Consider the following 13,942-nt stretch of genomic DNA (forward strand, 5'->3'; position numbering starts at 1 on the left):
CTACCCTCACTGACCTCTTGGAGACAGGAATGGTCAAGGAGTGGAGAAACTAGGAGACGTGGTCAATGGCCAAGAGTCTAACATTGCCATCCATGAAAGGTTCCGGACTTCCAGTTCAGAGCTTGAAACAGGTAACCCAGCAAGATATATTCAGGTGAAGTGATACCTAGTATGGAGGATATATATCAGATCGTTAGTGCCTGTCTGACAGAACATCAAGAATGTTGGGATCAGCTTATTACCAACAAACATCATACATCTGAAAAATATGGCGAGTAATTAACCAATAAAAGGTTCATGTCACTGAGTGACCATTCGTTGATAGAGTAGGCACTGGTCGGGCGAGCCACAGTCATCTGAAAATACCTGCTTGGAATCAAAAGTCTGAAAAGGCTATCTAACGGGTGACTATTGTAGTTTTTGGGGCTGTTGATAGGTGTTTCTCTCTTCTTCTTTTTAAGTATTGATGAGTTGTATGTAACCATTAGTTTAACCCAAAACTTAAACCGACGAGAAAAGGTAGGCAATGCACTTGTATTTCAACACCCTTAAATACCGGTTTCCTCATGTCTCAAATGTGGAAAGAAGTCTGCTGCAATTATTTTATTTAATCGTGTATGCTAGAATTCAAAGGGGGTCTCTGATATCAGATTGAGTTGCATATGCCAACCAATTCAACAAAAAAGACTAATCTGATAAGGACATATGGGTAATTCACTTATACATTAATACCCTCTCGCGTGTAACTTCGCTTAGGCCTCAAATGTTGAAATAGGACTTTGCTCAAGTTATTTTATTTAATTGTGCTACCAGGATTCAAACTCAAGACATATGTCTCTAATACCATATCCATATGTGCTTGAGGACTTGCCATTTATGTCACACTACCCATGGAACCTGTACTCCTTTAGTCCTAGTAACACTTGACAATAAAATGAGTTGAAACTCTCAGCTCATGATAAATTTGAAACAAGACAAGCCGAGCCGATCAATATGGCGGCTAGCGGTCTGCGAGTATTTTGTCCAGTCACATTTCTTCCCTTAGTGTGGTCATGGGTTTTTGGTCACTGAGGATAGGCACAACCATTCATAGCAACTACTACTAGCCAGGGAATCCAAGCCTAGGCCGGCTCTTATGTCTCTATATGATCCGTTCATATTCTTATTCCTTTTTTCCATCAGCGGCACGCAAATATGAACAATGGGCATTGACTGAATACTATAAAAGGTTCTGGAATCAAGTGTCCGAGCTTGTAGGATTATTGAACTAGAGAATACGGGCAGGTGAACTTGCAACAAGACAGAAATATTCTCCAAAAACTTTAGGATCGTGCAGCTGTAGAGAAGCCATGGATTAGGGTCCAGTCATTTCTCTTGCTAGCTGTGCAAGATTCTCTGGTTTGTCGGTTTTCTCTGTTGTTAGGTAAAGGAAATATCATTGAATCTCCCTATCGCAATTTTTTCAACATAGATATTCCTTGCGTAGCATTTCAATTTTCAGTCTTCATTGCGTATGCAAAACATGACAATTTCCACACCCCTTTTTTTTACTGTAAGAAAAACTACACTGATGCCTTTTTTTTCTTTCCTTTTGCTGCTTTATTAGTTGTACCGGTGTGATAGCTTGATTCATCCTCAAAGTGCTGCAACAGAACTTTCTGTTCAGTACCCATACCAAGTTTGGAATTTTAATCTTAAAGTTACATTCTAAACCTTTTACAGTTCTCATGCCATTGCCCTCTTAAGGCATCAATCTCACTGATGGCATATAAATCTCACTAATAGTAGCTACTACAGTTCTTTACTATGCATACACATTCTTGCATTGCACCTCAAGCATAGTGCATGCGCATCATCTGCAGCTGCCAGCTGGGCCTGCCTCTAGTTCCAGGCATACATTTTTTACAGGGGGTACATGAAACACAAGAACCATTTGCATAAATGAAAATATATATGTATATCATATTATGGCATGAAGAGCAGTGTGTCTGCTGCAGACTTGCAGTGCAGCTAGCTGTTTCAACAGCAGACGTTGCTTTGCTCGCTCAAAAGCCTGGCCCCTCCCAACCTTGAAGGCCGCCCCGCCAATCATCCCCTGTTCTGTTCTCCGATGCTGGGCACATGCAGCAGAGATGCTTCTGATCACCATCTTCGTCCCCCTACCTGTTGAGATCAATCTCTGATGAAGTGCCGTCCTCGTCCTCTGCTGCGGGGCTCTGCAGGAATGTACTCTCGCCCTGCCGCACCGGCTGCTCGACGTCGGAGCAGTCGCGCGTACCAGCGCACGTGTGGAGCTGGAGCCACTTGGCGCCGGCGGCCTCCGAGGAGGAGGACGTGACGCAGCTGTCGGTGGAGCAGGTGGCGCGTGGGGGACGACGAGGGGGAGCAGCAGCAACAGGAGCAGGAGGAGGACAGGCATCCGGCCGTCTCCACCGCGGAGGCCAGCTCCGAGAGCTCTGCCTTGGCGGCCTCCGCGCCGGCCGGCGAGCCCAGGTTGTGGTCGTCGGCGAGGACCTCCTGCGCCCGGCGCAGCACGGACTGCAGGTACCTCCCCTGCGCCTCGATCCTCAGCTGTAGGTGCCGCTGCACCTGCCATGCACGAATGAGGTCAGGTCATGATGAACCGAGCTCAGCTTCATCAGCAACCAACCATGAACGAACTGGCAATCAGCTGAAACAAGCTGCGAATGGTGATCGACAGACCCATCTTTTACCTCGATCTGCTCCTGCAGCTTCCTCTGCACCTCCCTCTGCATCCGCGCCATGCTCCTGGAAGAATCACCATGCAGCTCGGCGACGGTATCGTCGTCGTACTCGTCCGGCTGGCTCTCCGAGGAGGACGACCGCTCGTTGGTGCCATCTCCGTTGTCGCCGAGCGGGGAGGCGAGGCCTCGGCTCACCGCCAGCCTGTACTTCTGCAGCAGCAGCAGTGTGGACCGCATGATCGTTCAGCGGACGATCGGCTTACTGTCGCTGCGACTCGGATAAATAATTCGCCGACGGTAGCCGTACCTGGAGGTGGCTCTTGAGGTGGTGCAGCGTGAGCCCCGGCACGGCCATCTCCCTCAGCACGGACTTGGGTGTCGCCTCTGCAATGGCAAAGGAAGCCGACGTCGGTGGTAGCAGCGGTCAAAGAAAGGATTGGCTGCGAGCAGAGGGTGAAGAGAGCACTTACTGTCTGCGCCGCCGAGCTGGGCCACGGCGAGCACGAAGCGGTCGTGCAGCTGGCGCGTCCACCTGAGCCGCGCCCTGGCCTCGCCGTGCCCGTGCTGCTGCTGCTGACCACCCAGCGACGACATTTCCAACGTGCCCACCGCGGCGCTTCGTATCGCAAAAGCAGCAGCGTCGGCGGCGTGGCCAGCATGAGAAGCCGCAGCAGCGGCCGGAGTAGTCGCAGACGAGACGACGGTCGACGACAGCGGCGGCTGCTTCTACCGCGGCGACACAGCAAGCTCCTGGACAAGCAGCGACAGCAGCAGCAGGGTGACGGAGGATGCCACTGCGAGCAGCGCGGGGGCTCTTATAGGCGGTGGGTCGGTCGGTTGCTTTCCTGGGACTCCACCACCGCTCAGAGATATTCCGTCCCCGTCTCCACCTCCGGCGGTATATGTATGTATGGATACGCCCGGGGTCGAATCGAATCGGCGGCAAGGGAAGGGAATATGGCGCGTGAGGCAGCTGGGGGCCAACAGGCCATGGCATGGCATGGCAGCATCTTCTTTTGCATCCCCTCTTGGCTTCCTCCTCCTCCATGTCACCACCTCAATTGTTTGCTGCTTTTGCTTTCACTTCTTTGACCTCAAAGAAGGAGAATCTTTCAGCAGTAGGTGGGGCAAAAGCGAAACAGTTCAACTACAACCCTCTCAAAAGGATAGAATTTTTTTTGGGAGAGAAAAAAACATTTTCTTCTTTTGAAATTAAAAAAGTTGATTGAAAAAGGAGAGACGAGAGAGAGAAGCGAAGGGACGACATTGCATTGATTTCTCGTGCGGGCATGCATTGCTGTTGTTCTCTTGCTGTTTTCTCACCCTTCTCGCCTGCTTGCTCCTTGGACTGACTGGATTCTCTCCTCGCTCGGAGCACCACCGTCTCACAAGCGAGCAAATGCTGCCTCTCTGCAGCGCCAAAATGGCTTTCCCGGCACACGAAAACTTGCTTTCAAGTGAAGATAAGATAGAGATACACGGTGCATATGCATCAAAGATGCGCTATCTATCTTTGCTTTGATCTCAATCTCACTGCCTGCCGCTGCCGGCCGGCTGTAAAAATTGGTGCCCAAACCAAAAGATGGCCCGACCCGGCCGGGCGTGCACGACCCGTCAGGAATTGCATATGGACAGGACAGGTAAATGTCAGAGGAGAGGAGGGCAAACCTTGGTTTCAGCCAGGGCTTATCAGCCAACTAATAGTGTTTTTTTCTCACAATAAATCAGCACCAGCCGGGCTTATCAGCCCAGAAATCAACCAGCGAACAGACATGCGTGGCTTTCAGAGTGGCGCACGACGGGCATACACAGGCTGCTGCTGGGGGCGATGGATGCAAGTGGCAAACTGCCCCCTCTTTGGCCTGTGGCGGTGACAGGGGAATCAAGGAATCTAATCCAGATCTCGGCGCACGCAAGCAAGCTTAGCTATCGCAATGGATCAAAAGGAAGCTTCTGTTCAAAGGCGGCAGCGGCATGGCATGCTTGTGCATGCTGGGACGGACGCCGAGACCAGTAGTCACCAGTGCAGTGATAGCGCCACCACCCCACGACCACACAAACCATGGACATGGCCACACGCATATTCATTCATATTCTCCTCCCATCTCCTGCCAATTCACGTTTTCACCTCTCGTTTCTTCCTCTAAGTCCCAGTCCCAGAGCATACAAGAAGAGGAGAGCAGAGTTGTTTTACGCAGAAGGGAAATACAGCACGTTCTACAGGGTTTTGTTACAGTCTCAATCGGTAGTATCTTTCTTTCTGCGAGCTACGGGAACGATGCTCGATGGACGGGCATCTATCCATCTTCCATGGACCACGTAACGTCCAATGATAAGCGAGGGTCCAGTGAAAAGACTGGTCGACTTTTACAGTTAGGCCCTGTTCGGCTTGCTGAATTTTGACTGAAAAACACTGTAGAGAAAAACACTGTTGTGGTTGAAAAAACAAGTCGAACAAGCCGGCTTCTGGGTAAGCCAAACGGGGCAGTATTTACAGGAGCCAGAGCTCAGCTCTGCTGTGTCACATACAATTCATGAATCATGAAATCTGCAGGGTCAGGCATCAAAATCAGGGAAAACCATGTCTGTTCCAAGGAACGGGTCAGAGTAGCAGCGCATATTCACGCTGAGGCACTTCAGTTTCAGCCCCTTTGCTTGCTTTGCTGAGCCTGGAAACAAAAACAATGGCCTTTCAGACCTCACAGTGCTTGACGACGTTTTCATATTCCCTTGCTGCTGTTCCCACCCACTGCGATCGGTGTTGGTGGTGGTCACTGACTGCCAAATATCTGCCTGCCCATGCTCGCTGTCTGCAGCCTGCAGCTGAGGAAATTACAGGAAACTGAATGCAAATGCATTATCTTGCCTGCAGTAGCATTCTGTTTAATTCTTCCGTAAACAATCAGCTTCTTCTTGTGCCGGTTGATTCAATGATCTGACCAGGGACATGTCGGTCATGACACGCCTTTTTTTTTTTCAGTCTCTGCGAACGAATGCAGAGCGAGTTACAAGAAGGCCAAGTGGGTTAGAAGCGGTCGTTTTCGCGGTTCCACTCTCGGAGCCCCCTTGTTGCTGTTGGGCTTGCAAGATGCTGTCAGCGAGCGGGCTCCTCTCGGCTTCTAGACAGGATCCGTCCACTAATGCACATTTGCCATTACCTTCAGGCATCTCATGATTGCTTCATTTGCGATAACAGTGACCTGCATGGGACGTGGGTAGCTAAGACGTACTCATACCGTCATTTCAGCATCTTATTATTCTTCCTATTCTGCTCCCCTTGTGCTTGTCTGAATTTCAGGCCGAATATCCTCGCTGGAGCCGCGATATACGCCGAATTTAATTTTACACCAGCCTTCCCTTGTTTGTTCCTGTTCAATGTTCATGCTGCTGCCTGAGCTCCATCCAATTTTTCAGCGTGAAAGGAAGGGCCCTCTGCCTCTGACTAAAGCTTGAGCAACATTCTGGGAAGGAATCAAGAAAGCTTAGCTTTGCTTTGCTTTAATCAATCTGATCCGATGATGCGCTCGCTCGCGTAAAAACGGCCTCTTTTTCGCGTGTTTTCGTGCTCTCTCGCCTTTAACATATTCCAGGGCAGGAAAAAGCAGATTCCTGAATGATGCCCGCCCGGCAAGGATGGCAAGCAAGAAGGAACTGATGAGAGGCACACCAGCACTCACTCACTCACTCACCGGCTGGCTGCCACAACAAGTCACAGGCCATTTGGCAAAGGTGAGTGATCGAGCGCATCAATAATTCCTTTCTAAAGAGCTCATCAAAGTCCATCACCGGATTGTTTAAAGGCATCGGGGAGGGAAAAGGGGATTGAGAGAGAGTGTCTTGTGGACCCGAGGGAATCCGGAAAAGGGCTCCGGCAAGATGCCAAGTTAACCCACATGAGGAAGAGGAACAACTCCTCCTATGCGTCTGTCAGTGAAGTAACATGATTGGCGCCCCCCAGGGTGAGCAACCACATAATTGCTGCATTATTACCTGATTATATGGTACGGGCGCCTGTTTACTGCCTTTTGTTCTTGTTAAATTAAATTTTATGTTTCTGATAAACGGTACCATGTTTCAGTTTCATGCACCGGTAATCCTTCCTGGTTCCAAGATTGTACTGTCAGACAAGACTCGTTCCTGACGGTAAAAAGGAACGCATAGAGCAAATGATTGGGAAGGGAGCTGTGTGTGTTTCTGCACTGCAACTGTTATTCCCTGATGGATGGATGGATGGATGGCCTCTTTGGGCTCTGCTCTGATGGTTTCACCATGAGCTGTCCTTGCCCACCTACGGGAATCTTTACTTTGTGGACTTTTCGGAGGGAAAGTTTGTCATAGGTGGGCTTCTCAAAATTTCACTGGTGGGTAATCAATCTTATAGCAGAATAAATAAAATGGACAAAATCTTCCTTCCTTTCGAAGAAAAGGCTAGAGGAGATTGTAAAGGATTTTTTCGACGACTAAATGATCGAATAATGGATTTTTCTTTTCTATCCTGAGAATAATTGGATCGGCATCGGTTGGTTGCAATCGCAGGCAGGTCTCACACAACACAACTTGCAAGTGAAGCTAACCCATTGGGATTGGGTAGGTTCTGAATATACTGAAATAAACTTTGCTTTAGCACATTGTCTTGCCACCTCTTGAGTCTTGAGGGATAAGGTAGGCAGGATTCCAGTGATCCACCGAGGAAAGGCGTTAATAACCAAACAATCGGAAAAAGATGAGAAACCGCAGGATCAAAAGAGGATCAGCTAGAAAAGAAGGCAACCGAGAGGATTTGGGTGCCGCGCATTAGCTAAAGATAACTTATCTGGATCAAACAAGTCTGCTGAAATTTTTTACCAGGTGTCGGGTGATAATCCCCGGATGAAATGCAGAGAGAGATTCATCGGTTAGGTGCCGACTGCCATTTTGTCGGTGCGTCAGCTATCTGCTTCTCTTTTTTTTTCCTGCATAAATATCTGACACGCGCACGAAAGTTGAGAAGCCGGCTGATGCTGTTTTGTTGTGAGAGAAAAACACTGTATCATGACTGATAAGTTCAAACGAACAGGGCGCCGGCATATCAATATGCATTGCTGTGCATAATTCATCTCCTAGGATGCTTTTGTTCCCTGTAATGGTTGTTTCACTCGTGCTTTCTGGGTCCTGGAGAGTCCTCATGATCGTCGATCATTGAAACGGGAACCAGCTACCTTTCAGACAAAAATTCAAACCCAAGACAGTTTAGGCACTGTTTGCTGGCAATGCTCAGTTCCTCGTCCAGTATTCGGCTCTACCAACTGGGACTTTCCTGTTTGGAAGATTTATTGTTGGCAGATCGATGTGGGGTGGCCAACAATCTAGGAGCACTTCAACACAGTGATGTATACACATCATCGCTGAGAAATAGTACCCATCTCCAAATTGTGAATGAGGGCGGTCTGGCAGATATTCAGTAACAATCATGCATGGAGCGCATGGCAGATAGTATTCAGTAACCATTCCGTCATTGTCAGTTGCATTCTGCAATGAGTCATCAAAGTAAGTTATTAAGATGCTCCGTAGAAAGAGAAGCAATGCCATACAGATACAGCCTCTTCTTTCATAAATCCTCGATAGTAATGCGCGAAGTCAAGGTCACCGAAAACCAGTAAACCAAATCATTCAGGAGGACAACATGTAGCACAATCTTTGCTTCACTGCTTTTATCGATGAACTTTGCTTCAATGCTAAGGCTACGTGGACGGCTTAGGTGCTGATGGCATAGAGCTCTAGGCTATTGCAAAAGAAGCCTTTGCACTGCACTGCACCCCAATCCCAGCTTTGATCGAGCCATATAGATAGATTATAGATAGATGGCGAAGCGATAACTCTGAACAAAGCAAGGCCAAGAACAAAAGACCCAAAGCAGTGTGCTTTGCAAAGATCGACCGATGTGAGATTTGTGCACACAAGTGGGCGCATTGGAGCCGATCATTTGGAGACAGAACATCAATCAAAGGAGGTGATAGATAAGCAGCCACATGAACTAATGGTGCCGTCTACATTCCAGACACTCATTAATCAATAGACAAATTCCATGATCAAACTTTTACACAGATTTAATTTTGTTTTGTGCCAGTGTTCTTTGCCTAGGAAATTCCACGCAGAGCATGCATACCAGTATACCACTCCAAGATAGGTAATGGTAGTGCATTTGTCGCCATCACAAAGTTTTTTAGTTTTCTGGGTAGAGAGATCGATGGCGGGTACGAGAAGAGCACTCTGGTTTTTTGGAACTCCTGGTTTTCGTTTCTAGTGGCGCCAGTGGTAGTGACAGCAATACGGCGGTCGTCGTCGTCGAGCCGAAAGGAATGCCGAACTTTGGATGAACTTGGATCTCCGACAAGATATAGTCTTTATGGAGATATGGAATGGATCATCGTCCACAAGGATGGACGGAGGCACTCAGGCACTCATCCAACCTAGTGGCCCAAGAAAGGAAGATCAGTGCACACAACAAGTACAGTGCATGTTTGTAATACCGAAATCGACGAAAGTTCTGTCGGGTATTTTAAATTGGAGTTCTAACATAATGAACTAGCAAGATGGTTTGTGTAAATAGAGTGACCGATGAACTTAGCCACGCCTTGAAATCGCTAATATATGCTTCGAGCCAAGCTCTCACTATATATGTCAAACTTAGCTATTTACAGTGGCGTCATATATACTAGCCATTGCTGCCCGCGCTTCGCTGCGGGTGATGTGCTTAGTATAGGAAAAATCTTGAAAAATATGGCTCATATGTCTAATATGTTTTATCATCGCGTTGCTATGAAATGTTGGTCTATTTGGTACATTAAATGAGAAAAATATGGGAAGAAAAGATAACATGGTTTTTTTCGTTACAATGTTGTAAACCAACATATAGGTTGGTTGTCATTACATGATGTTTATTCTAGGCCAGCAAATCAATGACATGTTAGTGGAAAGAAGTATTTGATGGAGTTGGGTCCAGACAACTAACACACTTAGATTCAAAGCACAACATTGGCTAGGATTATATTATAGGTGGAAAGAGCAAAAACTATAACACAAGTACGTCTCCTAACGCGAGGGTTTACAAAAGAGTGAATTAGGATCCACTTCCCTTAGGCGAAACTACAACACATTTCGTAAATCTGGAATTACACGAAAGATTACACGACGTCGAACACTAAATTACACCGGAATTTAAAGTTACATGGTTAAGAGCAACCTAGTACAACCAAGGCTTACTCCAGAAGTCGGGATAGACGAGGACAATGGAGAAACAACAAGATAATGATTATCCAAAACATGGCGTATGACCAACAGATCCAGAAACAGGAGACTGAGAAGTCAAACATCGTGAACCCTAAGACCAAACTAACCAACGGTAGACTTGAACTTCTTCGAAAACCAGATCCCTTCTTCTCAGATTACACTATCACCTCTGTGAGATGAACCTAGTTTCACAATGACGATTGTATCTCGTAGCTCTGCTTCAGATTCGAGAGAGATGGGGATGAAGAAGAAGAGCAAGGACCAAGGGCATCTTATAGTGGCGAACGAAGATGGGGCGCAGCGCACCGGAAGTGGAGACGGCATGGATGGGATACACTGCCGGTTCACGCCATGGGGATAAAGTCGGCCATGGCGCTCTCCCTGCGCAAGCGAGCGGGGGAGGGGAATAAAGGAGAGGAGAGAGGGTTCGCTCGACGAGGGAGGCGGGCGGCCGGCCGTGTCCCCAAAAGAAGAAAGAAGGGAGGGGGTCCGGTACTGAGACGAGGGCGAGGATCAAGATCGGACCAGAGGCCGTGAAAAGGAGAAGCACACAGTGCACGAGGACGACGAGTGTGGCATGATGTCGTGGCCATGCAAGGATAGGGTGCTAATGGGCCCGACACCGATGGCGTCCGTGGGACACGCGGTGATAGTGACCTGGTGTGCGTAGCGTGGTCGAGCTGGGCATAGTGCTTGGGACTTGACATCCACTCAGGCTTTTCTAAGCACTCCCTACTACCCAAGGCTAACTTTTCCTAGGTGTTCTTCTTTCATTCCCTTCCTTGTCCACAATATGTGCCAACCTTTGTATGAAGTGAGATCGCAACATACATGCTTTCTCCGAAACCACCTCCTCTTGTTTACTTTGAGAGAACACTATTTCATCAACCCGTTGTAGATTTCCCGTTCAAGTATCCGAATATTTGTATCAAAAGTGGTATGGTGGTATAACTTGATAAAGGTACTTGGTCAACAACCTCGATACCAGTGCGTGCCGAGCAACGTCACCATGTGGCAAGCTGTTCCACAGGGACCCTCGGTTTCGTTGTGGCTCCATAAGCTATGAACCAGGCAACTTCTACCAACTTACACGCAATGAAGACGGTGGGGTCATAGACCATAGAATCAGAGGGGTATTGCAAGGGAAGATTGAAACAACAAGGGTTCCTTTCGCAACAAGGGACACGGACTTCAAATCCAACAACAGATCTGATTTAAAGAGATTCAAGTGTTCTGCTGGGACATCCATAATTAGTCAATACAGTGTCCTATGTTATCCAATCACGGCTGGTCTACTGGCATCCAAATGGTAATTTCTCTTGTAACCCACTTAACATCGCCCTCAAAAAACATAAGCACATCTAACGAGACTTAAGGTAGATGGACGCAATAACACAACAAAATAAATAAAATGCATATTCTGAACGTCCTTGTGCTGGTACAACATACAGGCACTTACTCTCCCATTCTTGACACATCGTTCACTTTTCCTAAGATCGGACTACCTCAACAACTATGGACGAAATACAACAGAAAGATTACAATATCGGTGGACAGTGACGAAAGACACTACTAACTATGGGTACATCATCCCAAGGCAACTAATCTACTTTGGACCACGCATCTTCATTTCTGGCCTCGGTGGATTCTTCTACCACCCTGGGTATGGATCTGTCTCCTCTCTTGACAATGGCTGAGTGAGAGGAATCAAGGGTTCTACTTCTGACACTTCCGAGGGTGGAGGTGCTAGCGGTACTGCAACACCAGTTCTTCTTCTTTCTAGCAGGTGGACAGGGATCCCCTCCACGATCAAGGGATCCTACCATTCAGCAGCCAGTGTCCTCCGCTTGGCCTTGGTGACAAGGTATGCCTCTCCCAACTGATAGGTATGTCGATCTTTAGCCTCCTTTAGAGCTTCCAACATGGTAGTCTCCTGACTCTCAGCGGCTGCCGCACTGGCATGCGCTTCGGCAAGCTGCAACTGGAGCATCCTGGAGAAGATCTCGGCTTCCTCGGCCCGCTGAAGGCACTTCCTCAGCTCCGAGGCTTGCCGGTCATACTGCTCATCCAGAGCAAGCAGGTACGTGGTCAAGTGCACCATGGTAGGACTATCTTCTTGTGCATCCCGCCCTTGTAAAGCCTCCATGCGAGCCCTTCATGCTCGTCGATTCTTTTCCAAAGGTGGAAAGAACCTCATGGGGGTACGGGCAATGGGCTCTTCATAGATCTGGCAAAGATAACACAAGGCTTTGCGGGCCACAACCTGGTAGGTGTCGACAAAGCAAAACCCGATTGTGGTCACATTCTAGGCTTTAGTGATGTCGGGGAACTCTTTACTCTTTCCAATGTAGACGGTAACTTCACACCTGCTCAGTGCCATGCTTTTCATACTCGGGACGATCTTTGACTCCGAGCTTTTGCAGGGTGGCATACAGGATCTTGGGAAAAACCTCAGTGTTTAGGCAGTAACTACTAACCCAGGCTCCTGCCATCACTGGCGATGGTTGTAAGGAAGGACTGAGTGAAAAGCTGGCTCAAAAGGAAAAGCTAGGCAAGCTAAAGTGCACCGAGTGGTGGTACCAATGGCTAAGTCAAACCCTGCTTATAAAGGCAGAGCGGTCAGTGGTCCTGGCATGGTCCACCAAGGTTCCAGCACGAGATCACTATAAATGAATCGATCGAATTTTTCGTGCGTTCGAGGCGAGCGATGTTCGAGGCCATTAATGGCTAATACGGCTGCAGGACAAGGTTCTGACAAGAGCACAAAAAAGAGTACGGGGAGATGCGGGTCATGGCAGGCATGAACCACAGGCGACGCAAAGCACAAAGTCACAGTTTAGCATTAACTCTAGAATAGGAATGAGTCAGTCGTGCACCATATGACACATGCGACTTCTATGGATGGAGTATCTGCAAGCAATATGTGCACTACAATGCACAAACATGATCTATCAAAATACTATCGAACGACTTTTATTTACCGAAACAAAAGTTACATTTTCATCTATTAAACTTGCGCTCCAAATTTTATTCAATTACTAAGTACAAGTTATATTTTATTTTGTTTATAAAAATTGCTTCCGTGCCAATGTTTAGAACTACTTATTCTACTCTTCGCGTTATTTTTTTCATTAACACATATAGGCATTTACGTAACTAACTCACTATATTAATAGATCTATCTCTCAGGTCATAATCTCAGTGCTTAGTGAGCTCGTAACACCAGAGGTGTTACACCTTCACTCCTGACGCAAGGGTACTTCTGTTATTTATTTGACATATTACATTAGCTTTGTTCTAAGTCAAATATTATGATCCTTTACCATCATTAAATATTTTTTTGTTTCACAATTTATGAATTATATATTATGAAATCATTTCTCATAGTGAATTTAAAAATATATTGCCTCCGCTGTATAATAATAAAATTAATTTCTAGAGTTACTAAATAAATAGTGGCATGAATCTATATAATTTTGATGGAGATCAATAGTTTAAAATATACAAATGTTTGACTAACAAAGCTAGGGGTGCATATACATACAACTACGATTGGGTACTCTCGACCATATCCAACATCTTTAGAAAAAAATTAGCACTGTATACACATATATATGGTATTTTAGAGCAAAATTCTTTTTTATCCTAAAAAGACTCTAGACGTAAGATTCTACACTGGTGCCATCGTACTCATCAAAATAGCCCAAAACCACCTGAATTGTAACTGCTCCCGTAGATTGCTTCTTAAATCTGAACTCCTTTCGTGCTGCCATTGCTTGTAATTTAGTTTGCACTACAAGAACATAAGCATAGTGGAGCTTGTAGGATCTTCTTGCCTGACGCCTACGTTGGTTTTTCTGAACTTTGATGGCAGCTGCTTCCCTTCTCTGGGTTGTCCTCTGGATCATCAGTAGTAACATCCAAATTGTTGTTGTAGATCTCATATAACCTACAAAGCCAAGCTGGGA

General features: G+C 47.0%; 1 pseudogene; it reads right to left on the reverse strand.

Moving 5' to 3' along the window:
- Positions 1-1,655: 1,655 nt before the first annotated feature.
- LOC136473287 (myb-related protein 2-like) lies at positions 1,656-3,730 on the reverse strand (annotated as a pseudogene).
- Between the last annotated feature and the right edge of the window lie 10,212 nt (positions 3,731-13,942).

The sequence above is a fragment of the Miscanthus floridulus genome, chromosome 8 (assembly GCF_019320115.1).
Source record: "Miscanthus floridulus cultivar M001 chromosome 8, ASM1932011v1, whole genome shotgun sequence".
NCBI lineage: Eukaryota > Viridiplantae > Streptophyta > Magnoliopsida > Poales > Poaceae > Miscanthus > Miscanthus floridulus.